The 16,005-nt window shown below is 38.5% G+C and overlaps 1 protein-coding gene and 1 long non-coding RNA gene across 2 annotated transcripts in view; both read right to left on the bottom strand.

The window, feature by feature from the left end:
• Positions 1 to 16,005, bottom strand: part of LOC307004156 (uncharacterized protein) — a 149,430-nt gene that overhangs the window by 116,927 nt on the left and 16,498 nt on the right. The gene's annotated exons all lie outside the window — the stretch shown is intronic.
• LOC307004583 lies at positions 1,323 to 4,812 on the bottom strand. Its single transcript, XR_013799067.1, has 3 exons — positions 4,442 to 4,812; positions 3,879 to 4,003; positions 1,323 to 1,378 (listed from the first exon to the last, which is right to left on the bottom strand). It is a non-coding gene; the product is annotated as an uncharacterized lncRNA (long non-coding RNA).

The following is a 16,005-nucleotide window of genomic DNA, read 5'->3' on the forward strand; positions in this document are numbered from 1 at the left end:
GGGTTTGGAGAAAGAATGGCAGCGGGAGTCTCTGAGGACACATCTGTGCAACCGAATCAATTTGAACGGGAGTCGGACCCAGAACAAGATGACGGACCGAAGAAGTTCCACAATTAAGGTTTGAACAGGACGTTTCTGAATGGTTGGTTAACGTAATGTCACTTTGAACTAACTTTGTACTGGTAGGGTAGAGTAGTGAGATACGAACGCTATGTGTTTACTGGTGTATACTTTAGTTCATTGACAGATTGATGTTACAGCTAATGGTCATGAAAAACTTTTTTTCAGTAAATGTAGGCTTGTCAGTAATGAATAAAACTTTACACTCACTTCTTCTGGAGGTGCTGCAGGAACATGAATAGTTGGTGCCGATTCTTTTTTCAGGAGCAGCTTCTTAGCAAAATTAGTGTTTTCTTACAATACTAATGAGAATTTTGAATTAAAGTATATTACAAACTTTTCATTTAGACCCTAAAGAATCATATTAACTTGTACAAAAATGGCATTATATGACCCCTTTAAACCCTATGGTCCACATTCATAACTCTGATATTTTTGTTTAATATTTTTGTTAAACTAGACACTTAGGGTTAGGGTGTCATAATAACAGAGTAAAACAAGGTAAAATTTACACGAAAGTGACTCACGATTTCTTTGAATGAACTTCACTTAGGGAAAAATGGATCAGAATGGATCAGACAACACCATAAAGATAACACTGAATGTCTGACCATGTTTTGATTCAAATTTGGGGATGATACTCCCAAAAATGTAGTTTCTGTAAGCTTTTATTCAAGAAAAGTCTAGGCACCCTTTCCAAAAGGCCACTTGGAGACTCCAAATGGACACCTGGTAACATGCATGTATATCAATTCAGAACTGTTCTGCCCATCAAACCACACAAGAAAAAAAAAAACGATTAAAGCACAACATTTTGACAAAACACTCTTTATTTTGAACAATTCTAATAGCAAAGACAGTGAAACAAAACTCACTTCATGTATACATTCCAAAAGTGATTGTTTTACAACTAATGAATAAAATATATTACAAGAAAAAAAAAAGAACATTTGTAATTGCAACAGTGGTTTTTACTCAAATAAATTACAATAAACTGATAATTATAATGAATATCCAATTACAAAAAAAAAGCAACCGCTTACAGTATTTAGGAAGACATGTTGATGAAGGCAGTCACTACCAAGGTTTGTTCTCCAACCAACTGGAAACCAAAGTCACTGAAAGACAGGAGAGATAAAGTGTGTAAGCAGAACAAATAACATTTTTAACACTGTGTCTGCATGTGAGTACTTACCTAGTACTGCCTTACACCAGCATGTCACATTTGCTCCAATTGCACCGACTCAGAAGACACCCACTGCGAGAGAGAGAGAGAGAGAGAGAGAGAGAGATGCTTGAGCAAACAAGCAGAACAAAACCAAGCAGAACAAAAACAAAATCTAAAAAGAATCAATTTAACCAATGAGTTTCAACTCAAGTCTAGGAAAGATGTGAGATGTGTGCATATGATGGAACACAATAGCTCACTATAACAGGAAGAAACGGGATGAAAACGTATTCATGTAAGTGTGTGTATACCCCTGACCGCTAATGTCTCACACCAGCGACAGACCTGCCAGCCTGCATCGCACGCATTTTGACCTCGAAGTACGCTGGTACGATTTGTCACTCTAAACTACTCAAAAACCTGGTGACGTCTCTGTGCGCGCGCAGTCCTCAAATCAAACAACAGCAAAAGAAGAAGAGTTCGACCAATCATAGCGCTGGGTTCATTCCCCAAATAGCAAGTGGGGATGATTGACAGATGCGTAAGGCCTATCATTAAAAAGACACAAATCAACACCTTCTAGAATCCCGCTCGATCCCCCTTCCACTCCCACCGCCTGCCGTCTGACTGATTTAAGCGAGGACAGTTACAGTGGTCACGATACTTCTGACTCCTGAAGGTAAATGGGCTGGGGAGGATGTGGAAAGTTGAAATAGTGTATTGAGTTAACGTAATCCTCTGGATTAGATTATCAGACGCGAGTGATCGCATGGATTATTGATAATGATAAAAAGCTCAAGAAATGCAACAATAAATCTAAATATATTTGAAATCGCTATGCTTTATATGAAAGTGCTGTGATTTGTGGATTAATGATAAGCGCGAGTCTGGAGAAACAGGCGTTTATTTATTCATTCTCAATGTTGAGAAACGTAGCCGTTATTGTGCTAATAATAACTAAAGTACCTAATTATGTTACATATTTATTTTGTATGAAAACTAGCGCATTAGTTACTTATGGATTAAAAAGTGCCGTTGTATCAGTGCTGCGCGAGCTCTCACAAACACGCACACAGAGAGAGGATAATTGTAAAATGAAAATTGACGGGATAGTTTAAATTTTGTTCTTGCTTGTGTTTTTTTCTGTCAAAATGTCTAACTTTTCATCTCACTTATACTTGATATTCTTTTTAGAATAAGTGATTCGTTTTGCTATTGGACTCCTGTCTATTCTTTGTCAACTGTTTTCTATAAATATGTTTGTATTGGCTAACATTTATTCAGCTAATGCATGTACTGTTTAAAATGTGCAATGTTCAAATGCAAAGACAGCACGTCACAAATAGAAGCCGTTCTTTTCTGTGGGATTTAGTATCATATTTGGATATTGCAATAATAAATTAAGTAGCCTATCTTAAATGTACACACGTGTACACAATGTTCCAATGTTGTTTTGTTCTTTTACTTTTTTTCTCTGTCCAGCAGTGCTGTTGTCTGTAATGTGCGTCGGGTTGTGGCAAGCATCATTTGAAGAGCTTTCCTTGATTCTAAGCATGCGAGTTCCAGAACAAGCGTTTCCCTGAATGCTTTCTGGGTCATGGGTTTTTCATTCTTCACTCTGGCCAGATGCTGATGCAAAATGAAGGCATTGATGACAGCAATATCCACAAAGTGGAAAAAGAAGGTTCGGTACCACTTCCGTGTCTTGTGGAGCACTTTGTAGTATCCGATGAGGAAATCGGACAGGTCCACTCCCCCCATGAACTTGTTGTAGTCAAGCACAGCACCGGGAATAGGCCATTTAGTGGGTTTGTTCTTCATATACTGCTTGAGTCCAGACCTCGCCTTGGATGCCACCATCCTCTCATCTATGGAGATGTTTTGATTTGGATGAAAAAATGTCCTCCAGGCATCCCTAATGTTGTCATGGAGAGGCGTGATCTTCCCCAAACGGTCGTAGGCTGCTGTTCCCTTCTTCTTTTCAGTTTCTTCATCATCCTGAGGATCGTTAAGATGAAGAGCGTTTGTGATGTTAAGTAAATTCCTACAGGACATGTTCAGTTCAGTTTAGTTTATTTATCCCTTAGGAAATTAGTTTTGCACTGTCTTCAACTGAGATGTTACTCCATGGCTTTTCTCTTCCTTGCTGATTGTTGCCCCCATAGACATTGGTGTGCTCAACGATGGTCTGCAGCACAGACATCGAAAAGAAAAGATGAAACCACTGCAGTGCTGTGTAGGATGCAGTTGTAACTAACTGTATCCCAGGTGTACGAGCAGGGCTAAATACAGGCTGCGAAGGTCCAATATCATCCTCATCCACATTGTAAATGGATTGCATTTATATAGCGCTTTAACAGACCCATGGCCTCCAAAGCGCTTTACATTTGCCTCACATTCACGCATTCATACACCGACGGCGGTGTCAGCCATGTAAGGCGCCATCCAGCTCGTCGGGAGCAGCTGGGGTTAGGTGTCTTGCTCATGGACACCTCGACACTTGGTCAGGTGTTGTGCCATCTTTCCTGTGAGGTGCTAAGAGACACAGTAGGTACTGACTGGCTCCCCCTCCCTCTCCCTGTACCTTTACCTTTGCCTCTGGTAGCTGAAGCAGATTCAGATGGAGATGCAGAAGATGACGACGACTGCCGTGGTCTCTTTCGTCGCTCAGGACTGGACTCCAGATTCCAGTCCTCATCTATGTCAGTTGAAGGCCTATTTTACAGCACAGGAAAACACACACATTTCAGTTTGAGTCAAATTTTAGAGACATACTACTATTAGCAGCATCAATATTCCGTCATATTACAATAACAAATGCCTGTTTGTCAAATACCTTATGCTTATAATGCTCAGCATTATAAATGCTTTGTAATAATTATATATTTTTTCCACATATCTTCACCTGACATCTTGTAATCCTTTCCTTCCATTATTGCTATATTCAATGCATCGTATATATAATGTGTGTGTGTGTGATATAAATATTGTCTTTATGTATAATAAACAGCCCTATCACCTAGGCTACTCGTGTAGCCTCGTGTCTTTGCTAGTCATCTCCACTGTCATTTTATAATCAAAAACATGACATGAACAGAAAAACTGCCAATACTTGATAAACATAAAAATTCAAGACAATGTGTTGAAACTTACCAATCTAAAACGGGATCGAGTCCATGAACAAACATCTCCTCTTCTGCCGAATCGACGCTCGACACCGTGCTCTCTCTGTCCGATATGCATTTCTCAGCGTCTTTCTGCTGCTCTTCGTCGCTACTTCTCATCACCTCCTCCAAAACACTCTCAACACCACAAAAACTATTCTATAGTCGATGATCCATGATGGAGATTGTCAAGTATAAGCTCTGGAGAAAATCTGTGCGTTGATACGAGCTCCGTGTACCGAAACAAGGACTAATCTGTAAGCTCTGTGCGTAAAATGGCAAAAGCGCATGAGTGAACGCACTTGTATTTGACAAATCTGCTTGCGTAATAGAAAGCAAACTGTCAATCACTGCAATCGTGTTTTGGTTGGTTAATACTCCCATCCATCAAAACTTTGCTGACTAGACATTGGCTGGCTTTATCAAGGCTTTTATCCAGTCGAAAACCGAGGTGCGAGATTGACAGGTCGCTCAGCCTGTCATGTGCTCCCTTGATATTTTGATCCATTACAAAGCTTTTGATTGAAGGAGAGTAAAGGGGGATGGCTCAATTTATCCAGAACTGTCTAAACTAGGGGGAAAATATGTTCCTCTTTCTAAATCCTAAATTCTCATCCTACTGGATCTGCTGCCTTTGACACAGTTAACCACCAGATCCTCCTGTCAATCCTAAAGATGAAGGGCATCCCGGGAACCGCACTCCAATGGTTCAAGTCTTATCTCTCGGGTAGGTCCTTTAGGGTGTGTCGTGGAGGGGTGAGGTGTTTAAGACTCAACATCTAGCTACTGGAGTGCCTCAGGGCTCAGTGCTGGGACCACTTCTCTTTTTCCACATGTCATCACTAGGATCTGTCATTCAGAAACATGGATTCCAATCACTGCTTTGCTGATGACACACAACTCTACCTCTCATTCTAGCCAGATGATCTGATGGTGGCTGCTCGCATCTCAGCCTGTCTGACAGACATTTCTTGCTGGATGAAGGACCACCACCTTCAACTAAACCTTGCGAAGACAGAGAACTGCGCAATACAAGTAAATGTGAATTGAATATCATGAAAAAATTAACGATGCGCACCAGAAAACGTGGAGGGAAGCAGTTTTGAGAACCAACATTTTTGGAGACACGGACACATTTACTTACTGATGTAACGACTGAGACAAATCAGACACAATTATTTAGTATATGTACCAAACAATCTTTAGAACTCACTCTGGGATCTAGGATCCCATCCCCCTGTGAGTGCAAGAAGGTCTTGGTTACCATGACCACGATCAGATAAGTTGGTTTTATGGCTGTTAAAAAATTTGGTCACGTGCTTACAGAGACAATGGGGAGAGAGTAACACTCTTTAATACAGACTTTGCTGCATTAATCATAGATGACCTGGTCTAAATGAACATACATCCAGAACATTGTGTGTGATAATTTACTGTCTTGTGTAGGGTTTTTAATACTATTGTTTTTGATACTGTGTATTTTATGATTGAACCAACGGTCAAGGTAACCCCACCTGCATCGGGTCTCCTATCTAATTAATCCTCATTTAATGACTCACACTTTAGTGTACATCACCTTCTCATAGAATGCAGTGTATGTTTGTTATATCTATCTGAGTATAAATGGACACAATCCGCAATGGCCATGGCTAATCACACTTGAGACAGAACCATAAATCCTCCCAACAGAGGAAATTCCCACCTGGACATTCCCCCTTTCTTATTGGTCGAGTCAACCCTGAGAGGTGGGACTTTTCTAAGGCTTCTAATAGCATCTACACAAGCCCTTCCCTCTCTTGGTCCTTCCTGAAATCCTGATGAGAAGATGATGCTGCACTAGAAGTCTTCTGAAGGCCCCGGCAGGCCGTGACCACAGCTTGCAATGCCTCTGCAACAGACTATTTTCTTCAACCCAACTCAGAAGAAAACTGCAACTCTACTCTCACTGAATGGGCAGCCATTAACTCTTTTGTCTTCCTCACTCCTTGGTTGCCTGCGTAGCCAAGGGCCCAGCAGGCCGTGTGCACTGTCTGCCATGCTTTCATGCTCCCAAAGGGAGTCAGACTGCCTTCTCTTCAATCCAATCACTGAATGGGCAACGATCCACTCTTGGCCTTCTCGATACGTTCAGGATGCCATGCTGTCCAGCGTGGTTGTTCTTTTCATAGTTAGACGGATCTTTCCCATAGTTCTATTTCCTGCTTCCGGTTTCATAACACTCACCATTTTAACTATGCATGTATGTATGTATGTATGAATGCATGTATGTTTGTTTACTTTAGTTATGTTTGTGATTTAGTTAATAAAACTTGTGCACAATTATGTATTTGGTTTCTGATCCTCTGCTTGCAACAAAGTCCCTTTTACGATCTTGATCTTGTTACATGCTCTAAGTGCTGTACATGCTAAGAAATAATTATCTTTCGGTGTCCATGAAAGACACACTTTTCTTAGGATAAATGAATAATCAAAGAGTTCGTTGGAACTGATTAATTGATTTTAATATTCATTTAGCTCATCTCAAAGTTAATCTAATTAACTGATCGAAATATGAATAATTAATCATAATTGGTAATTATGGATTATTATTAATATTTCCCCTTGAGCTAACTCGTTACACTGGAGTAGGATTTTTCTCCATCTCTGGTAATATAGCAATGATGATTAGGGAAGCACGATATAACATTTTAACATCGATATCGGGATGTGCGTATCCACAAAATAGTCATGTCATGCACGTATGTTAGTTGATCGGTTTGGTACGCATGCAATTCACGGGTTAATTGCAAAGTTTACCCATCATGAAGTGAAAGTTTATCATTTGCATGTGTTTTTAAGTCCGGTCAGTTTAAACATCAAGCGCAAGAACAAGACTGGAACTCGCACGCTTTTTGTGTGTGGTAAATGGACTGCATTTATATAGCGCTTTCACAGACCCAATGGCCACCAAAGCGCTTAACATATTGCCTCACATTCACCCATTCACACACTGATGGCAGTGTCAGCCACGCTCGTCAGGAGCAGCTGGGGTTAGGTGTCTTGCTCATGAACACCTCGACACTTGTTCAAGTGGAACCAGGGGTTGAACCACCAACCTTCCGGTTTGTAGACAACCCACATGAACCACTGAGCCAGAGCCTGCGTTATGCGTAAGATTCCTCATTTGATTACAGATGCACAGATTATACAGACAATTAATATTTAGGCATTTATTATTATGTTGTATGTATTTATTTGTACATTATATTGAATGGATATGTGATGAAAACACTGTCAGTTGATTTGTAGAAGTCATCATTCCACATGTGTGTGTTGTTGTTGCTGCATTTACACTGGTGATCTGCAGGAGTCGTCAGCGGGATTTGGTGACTCGAGCGCTTATGAACTCTGAATCATTCAGAGTTATTAGATTATAGATTATATATACATTATATAAATAACACTTTAAATAATTACAACCACAAACCTTTCTTCAACAGAATCTCAGATGCAGGCGCGCCGCAGACTTATGACGTCATGTCGCCCCACCAAAATAAAAGTCCTGTTCAAAATAATAGAAATTCACATAGAGGGAAACCATTCAAGTTATAAGATAAAGGATTTATTCAGAATATAAATCACAGATTCCCAAAGCTTTCAATGCCACTTAGATTTTTTTCAAAAGCTTCTGGCGTATATCTAAATGTAAGTGATTGCAATTGTAATACAAACTACTGAGCATTTGTGAAATTCTCAATGATGAATAAAGTCAAGTATTCATATTACAAATGATTGGAAATAACTTTTTAAAACTCATTAAGAATTTGTTGTTAAATTAAGTTTGTGGCTGCACAGAGATCTACCATTTAACTTGTTAATTAAAACTGAATCCTTATCATGATGAATATATCATCTTATTCCATCTCAGTTAAGGGCAATAAATAACATGAAATTTCAGCTTTGTTTTGTTAAAGTTAATTAAATTAAAATGGCCACGACTGAAAAGGGTTACACTGGTGGCGGGTTTAAAACATAATTTGAAATTGTTAACATAATTTATTCTAAAGTGTAATAAAATCTGGTTTATATTGTAATTATCTTTAATTCAATTTGTGCAGTCTGTGCAAACACAAACAGGTTCTCATTTACTGGAAATTGATTTACACACAATTTTATTCCTCATAATAGCTCTCTATGGAATAACAGATTGTGAAGAGTAATAAATCTGTCTTTAATAAGGAACGTATTGTCTGTCTTTGATCTTATTGATTTCAGCTGTAATGCTATTTAATATGAGAAATTATGTTTAAATGAGCTATATTTATTTTCATTATAAAGTCATACTTATTTAGTTTATTTAATTGGTAAAAAAAATATATATGATGGCATATTCAGTTGTTACTCCTCATCTGCCCTCATTAACAGTGAATGGTGTTCAGTTTCTAGATGCAGTAACCAGTTTATTAGAAACACTGTAACTCTAGAGGTATATCCATCATTGGAGAACATAAATATATACATATATGGGTAAAATTTTACAGTACCTGAATTAATAGTTACTTTAAAGGGGTCATGACATGAGAAACCAAATTTGCCTTGATCTTTTGGTATATAAGAGGTCTTTGTACCATTAAAACGTCCTGCAAGTTTCATAGCTTAAGACGTCCTCCCCATTATAAACGAATCATTTATTTAATCAAGCTCTAAATACAGCTCGTTCTGGATCCATGGTAAGAAGTGACGTCACGGTACGAAGTGACGTACCAGCGTTTGCATATAGACCGCCTCCAGCACAAGACAACTACGCTTTAAGCGCAAGACAACTACGCTCATTTCGTATCATTGTCGCGCCCGCGCGCCGCGCGCCTCACAAGTGTTCAGTCGACGGACAGCGAGTGGGTCTGTGTACAGGGAAATTACGATGCCGCAGATGTGCTGTTCCTGGCTGTGGACAAACAACATCTTTGAATACGCTGCGAAGGATCCAGTCGTCAGGGAAAAATGGATGCACTTTATTTTTTGCGGACGTCCCAGTCACGGCAGTGTTATTGTAAGCGTTTGCTCTATACATTATAAGGATGACTGTTTTGAGAAAAAATCCCAATATGATGCTGGCTTTGCTAGAAAACTGTTGCTCAAAGATAAGTCCGTGCCGACTATTCTGGGCTCAACAACGACGACGCAAACTTACTTTTTATCACTGGCTAATATAAACACATTTGTATAAGAGAATCTTGAAAATATGTCGCCTGTCTAGTAGGCCTACATGTGATAGAAAATTTAAAATGTTGCCTTTATCAATGCTGCATCTTCAAAGATGGCCTGTGCATTTTTGTCCGTGGTACACCCTATCATTTCATTGAAATTAGTTAAATAGCTGCTAATGTTAAACTGTCAGCAAATTAAGCTATAGGATAATTATGCAACAATAATCCGTTTTCAAGTGTCTCGGGTTACAATTTTTTTATTAATTCAAAATAGTTTCACTTTCCATGTGGACACGGGCTGATCCAGTCTTCGTTGTTGTGGTGATGGTTCATTTTCCACTGATTCCTCATCTGATTCCGGCTCAAACATATATTATGGTTTTATCATTGCAAGAGCCATCGCTTCGCATGCATCACCCGCTACTAAACAGTTGCGCCGAATCCGCAAATGTTCTGGCTGGGGGCGTTAATAATTGATGCATAGGCACTGACGTTAGCCAATCATAACAGTGGGCGTTAACACTGAACTCTTAAAGGGGAAACACCCCCAAAACAGACTGTTTCAATCAGAGGATGAGAAACAGGGTGGGGAAAAGGTCATAAATCACTACATTTTAAAAGTTTTTTGTAAAAAAAACTATAGTAATACTATAATTGCACCTAAGGGAACATAATAATAAAATAAAAAACCCATGTCATGACCCCTTTAACATCAACTCATGATTAGTGTAGATATGAAATAATCATAAACCAATAAAGAGCAATCCTCAACTACATGTTAGTACATGTTATTGCAAAGAGAAGAGGCTAAACTCTTGGGAGTGATGATTGATAATAGATTGTGTTGGGATAGACATATTCAGAAATTGTTAACTAAAATGGGTAACACTTTGTCAGTTATTAAAATGTGTGCAAAATATTTTACACCACCGATTGTTAAACAAAGTACTTCATGCTTTGTTTGTTTTTTCACACCTTGATTATTGCTCTGTGGTTTGGTCAAATACTTTATCAACTAATATTTAAAAAAAACTACAGGTGATTCAGAATAAAGCTGCACGTGTGGCTCTCTCATGTGGGTTTAGATCAAATGTTGACAAAATGCATGAAAGTCTTTCATGGTTTAAAGTTAAAAATAGATTGGTGTATTCACTAATGGTATTTTTATATAATGTTACAACAAACAAAACACCTTTAACTCTATATACAAAACTATCCTTTAGTATTGATACACATCATTATCCAACGAGGCATGCAGTAGGAGGTAGTTTTATTTTACCTGTAGTGAAAACCAAAACAAGTCAACGTTCAGTTAGATACAGAGCGATGTGTGAATGGAACTCTCTCCCAAATACTATCAAACAAAATACTTTGTATGGGTTTAAAACATCACTTAAGAAATATTACCTTCAAAGAAATTAAATAGTTATATAATTTAATTTAAGGAGATACTGTTGTGTTCTTAGTTATCTTGTTTTGGATATAGATCTATCAGGAGTAGCGACACACACACACATATATATATATATATATATATAAATATTTTTTTTATGGTTTATTTATTATTTTGTGATCAATGGTGTTAACTGTACAATATGTATTTTAAATGTTGTGCAATATTTTGTGCGTATGGTGTGTAATGTGATGTCATAAATTGTATTGTCACATGATAGATTGTAGGACCCCAGGAAGAATAGCTTTTAGCTTTGCTGAAGCTAATGGGGATCCAAATAAAACAAAAAAACCACAGCATCAGACGAACAGAGAGTGATCTTCAGAGAGCACCGCACTGGAGTGAAGGATGCCTGGGGGGTAGAGCCCTGCACGGGCCTCAAATCTAGGCCCTAGCCCGGCCCTGGCCCGAGACGCTCAGGCCCTAGCCCGGCCCGTGTCCGACAGCTCATCATAATTATCAGCCCGAGTCCGACCCGAGCCCGTTTTTTTTTTTTTTTTTTTTTTTTATATACACAGCTGTAGCCTGACCTAGGGCAAACTAGCTATTTGCAGCCATTAAAATAGGTCCGTTTTGTTTGTTTCTTTTCATTTCTTTATTAAGTTAATTTAGACAAATGTTCGGTTTCTTTTTGTTTTTTTATTGACGACCAAGCAGCCGACAGCGAGTTAAACATGTTTGATCCATTTAGCCTCTCAAATCAACACTTTACTTGGCTACAATAAAAGCCATAAAACACCTTAAGCATATCACACATAGACAGTTATAGTTTAAACGTTTATTATCATTTTTTAAAAGCTGAGGCAAACTGCTCTGCTGCTCACAGTCGCAACAGCGCTCGCAAACGACATGAGCTATAGCCTACAATCTAAACAAATCAAATAAATGGCATTAAATTAAAAACAAACATGCAGATTATCTTACCTCAAAAATCAAGTTCTCACTACAGAACATGGCCATTCTTATTTCTAATAGTTTCCAACAGACTGATGAAAATAAAGTCGTTTTCAAACGAAAACCAACAGCCCCCTAACATGGCTAAGAACAGTTTCTTACAGAGCATCGTGAAGAAAAATCACAGCATCCACAGTGGAAGGTTTTAATCCAGTCGTACTTTTTTCTTGAACTATTCCAGCTGCGCTGAAGTCTCGCTCGCTATACTTCTGCTGCTGGCGGGGACACTAAAAACAGAGCGCGCCGGTCGCGCAAATCTTGGGTCGTGCCGCCGGGAAACCTGTGTGTGTGCGCGTGTGTGCGCGTGTGTGCGTGTGTGTGTGCGCGAGCGCGAGCAGACTGTCATGTGTCAGTCATATGTCAGTGAGATAGGTTTAAAACGTCTTTCTATGTTTGTTTTTCCATCGTCAACTTCTCATATTTAATTTTAATACATGTCTGAAATAGGCTATAAAGAAGGATAAGCCTAAAACAGGCCCGAGGCCCGGCCCGCGTGTGAACTATGACGTGAAAACTGGCCCGAAGCCCGGCCCTAGGGGCGTAAATAAGTCGGGGCCCGTCGGGCTCGGGCTGAAATGCAGGGCTCTACTGGGGGGGGGAAAGGCTCCTGAGTGGAAACTGGGCAACCCAGCCACAACAAAAACAGACTATATAAAAATATTATAGTTTATTTCTGGAGTTTGAAGTGTCTTGAACTTTTCTAAATAAAGATCCGGCAAATGTATTCCATATTTTTGTCTATTTAAATTATATTTACACATATTTACCACACACAGCAATGTTCAATAAATAAAGTTCTGTCATTCTGTCATGAAACCCTCCCACTTCCCCAGCTCCGCCTGTATAGATCTGCTACAGAGTTAATTTGTGTATGTTGCAGGATGTCTTACACACACACAAAAAAAAAGGAATCATGGCATAGTTTATAACTAAGTATTTGCATCCTTTTTATTTTGTTACATTTTTTTAAATTCCCAAAATGTATGTAGTCAGATTGCTTAGAATCAATGTAAATCTGTTAATTGTGAAAACTATTAGATTTAATCAGTTAAAAAGTATGGATGTGGTTTAAATATAGCTAGCTGTGTAACGAACCAGATCCTATTAGGTACATTTTATGAGTTTTGGTTGCATACAGATGGTACTCAACCAGAATGAGACTTTTACCGCCGCTGTTCCCGCGGCGGTAAAATTGCGGGGGTGTATTTGCTGCCTTTGACCGCTAAGAGGCGCTACAATCGCAGACTTTGAAAAGTGTCAGTTTATTCTCTCTATTGCGTAATCTGCCGCCGCGCCGCGGCTCATTGAGAGTGATTGAAATGTGGTAAAACAGATCAATTCAAGTTAAACATGTAGTTAAATTAAAATTAAATGTAGGCCTAATACATTTAATAAAAAATGAAAACATTTCAACACAAAACATTGCAATAGAAAAATATTAGGCTACATCAATGAGGCTTTGCAAGAGCAACGTCTTATCAGCGGACTGACGATAGCGCAGTGGACAATGCAGTAGCACGAGCTTCACGGAGCTTCAAGCAATGCGAGATCGATTCTAGCTTTGGCTGACAGCGTTCAATGTTTTACCATTCTTGATGCTTAGATAGGTAACTGTTTATTTGAAGTCAAGCGTTTAGTTTAATTATCAATGGCACATTACAACATTGCCTACATTTGCTACTTTCCAGTAGAGCCGCTGCACAGACGACAAAACTGATGAAGGAAGATTATCAGCCGATCGCGTCAGAAAATGAAAATGACGAAGCTATCTTTAATCTGCTAAATTATTGTTTTGTGAATCATCCACGAAATTGAGATGACTGACAATTGAAACCCGTCATAGCAAAGGAAGAATTTTTTAAAAACAGATCCTGGACATTTCAAGGTTTAAATAAAGTGTCGGGGGCAGTTTATTTATTTAAAACAGGGTTGCATGAACTTGCATCGAGTTAGAGTTTATTTTCTAAGTAAGAAACAGAATCTTATTCTTGCGACATTTTAAATCTGTATTGACAAATAAATTGCAGCTAAATAAACAATTAAAACAGTAGGCTAGTCAACAAAACGAAAATAGTTCAAAGCAACATAAATTAAGATTTTCTTTGCTTCTCTCTCGCGCTGGTTCTCTTTTATCTTAGTTTATTTAGTCTCCCTGCACTGCGCGCCGGGTCTCTCTCGAAATTAAACAAGATTTCAGGGTAAAACCCCATTATACAGCTGATAATACTGTAGTATGTCGCTGTGTGTCATCCATACAAATCACGGAAAAAAAACTGTAACAAATGATTGAGTCTTGCTTCAAACAGAATGCCTGGTTGAATTTACCGTACAATAAAACGAGGTGGATCGCGAATACAAGAGCTCTGTAACTGCTGCTCACTTGCATTCGTTTAGTTGGCAAGAACGCGTTTCGTCGATAGTTCATGTTTAGATAATGCCAGATTGTTGACAAACACACTACTCAAACATGTTAAAATTATACAAAACCAATTGAAACAAATGGATTGAACACTTCAACTGAAAGTGTGTGTGAGACCTCTTTAAATACAATACATAAAACTACAATATTTATAATTTAAGGGCCTACATTTGGACACATCGAGAGATTTATCTTTAAAAGCTCGCTCTGTATATGAAAGACAGAACATTTAACACCTCCTGAACCCCCAACCCCCCACAGGCTATCTGAGTTTGAGACAGACTTAAAACAAAGAGAAGTCGCAATTCACACTTAATTCTAGACATAGCATTAGGCTAGTAAAGTGTTTATTAATGAAAGAATTTAATTATTTAGGCTACATGTAGGCTAGTAGGCTAATATTTCTGTCATAGAAGTTTATTAATAAACATTTAATTATTTCAATAATTGAAGAAATAAAACACTACCTCGGTTTGGGCCAGCTTTTTCCAAGCAAACCTAAATACAAACGCATGTTCATTTGTTCAAACGCATGTTCATTTGTTGTCATGAATACAATGTTCAACTCAATGTTAAATTCCACGGGGATCTTTGGATCCTTACAACCAGGGTGCGCGATTTGTGAATTAGCTATTATTATTATTTTATATATAAATCTCGAACCACAGTGCTTGCTGCTGCTAAACGAAATAACATTTATAAAATAATTATGAACTTAAATGAAACAATATCGCAACATTTCGACAAATAAATTATCGGATCTATTTTTACAATTTAATTCAGGGCGATTTAGCCTAGACTACATTTAATAATAGCGAGATTTTCACCCTTGTCCGTTCCTCATTGGGAAGCGCTCACATGATAGCTAAACATGTTTGAGTAGATCCTCTGCACCTCTCGGTTTCATACGGATTACCTAATCAGAAAACATTTATTAAATATTTAGACATTTAAAGGCTTTAGACATAGCCGATTTCTTATCGTGACTGAGCGGAGGAAAGTGGCTTTCGGTTCAGTGACGCGCAGTTCCCGGAGACAGAGACGACAGATAGGCTACACTTTTGAATAAAAGTTTGAATATGAATAAAAGTTTACAGTTTTGAACGATGTAGGCTACTCTACTCTGATCTGTATGACTAAAAAACTACGGAGTAGCCTAAAGGGCCTAAGTTATTTTAGCTGTCTGTTATGAGAAAAATAAATCCAAATGAACGCGCAGCCGCGTCTGTCGAACACTAATTCAACATGCCAGAATAAAACCCGACTTTAGAACAATGGATAGCGCCACTCGGCGTGGTGGGCCAAAATACTTAATTATAAACTTCAATATTTCATTCAAAATAATCTCAAAACGCTTTGTGACATTTTGAAAGCCGTGCATGCATTAAGGAACCATGAACTGAAACTGGTTCTGATTTTATTGTTTGTCGTTTAAACGTGCCTGTTGCATATCTTTACATTATATATTTTAAATGGTCTAAATCTTTGTTTGTACGGGATTCGAACCCGTGTCATCCAAATGACCGATACGTAAGTTCTAC

Source organism: Phoxinus phoxinus (assembly GCF_949152265.1).
Source record: "Phoxinus phoxinus genome assembly, chromosome: 9".
Classification (NCBI taxonomy): Eukaryota; Metazoa; Chordata; class Actinopteri; order Cypriniformes; family Leuciscidae; genus Phoxinus; species Phoxinus phoxinus.